This window comes from Equus quagga, chromosome 10 (genome assembly GCF_021613505.1).
Source record: "Equus quagga isolate Etosha38 chromosome 10, UCLA_HA_Equagga_1.0, whole genome shotgun sequence".
In the NCBI taxonomy this organism is placed as follows: domain Eukaryota; kingdom Metazoa; phylum Chordata; class Mammalia; order Perissodactyla; family Equidae; genus Equus; species Equus quagga.
Window position 1 is genome coordinate 117,821,611 of NC_060276.1, and position 909 is coordinate 117,822,519.

The following is a 909-nucleotide window of genomic DNA, read 5'->3' on the forward strand; positions in this document are numbered from 1 at the left end:
AAGAGCTTGTCCCTCTCTATTTCCTTGATGTGCACTTCACCTTCCCTTCACTAAATCCTAATGGCAGAAAAGAATTCACAGAGTAATGGAGTTGTGCTGGGCTCAAGCATTCAGTTGTCTTCCAGATCAGCTGTCTCAGAAAGCTATTTATAAGAATGACAAACAACATCTCTTCCTTAGTCATCACATCCAAAGCTCCCACTTGCAGAGTGCTGCCAGCCAGAACCTAGGTGCCTGGCACTCCAAATAGGGAGAAAGAAAAGGCCCAAGGTGAGGGTCATCTGAAGAGCTCCCCCTTCCTCTCTGCTTTGCTTAAGGTAGAGACACTTGCATTTTTCAAATTCTCTTCTGTAGATTCAGTGAGAGTAAATCTGTCCTTAAACAAGGGAACTTGGAGAACCTTCAACCAGGAAATCTGAGAGTTCTCCAGGCTTGCTTTTAGGATTACACAGGGAAGACATTGTTTAAGGGAGAGAAAAAATTGTCTGAGTCCGTTGCATCTGCATGGGGATGTCGGCTGGCTTGGCCACCATTTAAAGCTGCTTCTCAGGTCTGTCCAGAGCCGTGGTGACCAGACGAAACAGTGCCTGTGTGTTCAGGGCCCGCTTTGCAACATGCGCTTTTACAATTCAGTGGCAACTCGGATTTTACCATCCCATGTTGCAGCTGAGTCACCTGGAAAGCTGAGAGATTATGCAACATGCTCAAAGTCACACAGCCTAAGGTTCACTGAGATGAACGGGCCCAAAGCCACAATCCCGCCATTCCAACACTACTTAGGGAAAAAATCACAGGTGGGTCTTGACAAGCTGCCGGACCACCCAGCCCAACCCAACCTTTGGATCCCGCCCTTAGCTACACCTGAACCGCCCCGAGGGTGGGGAAAGAGGAACCACTTCCGGAAACAGC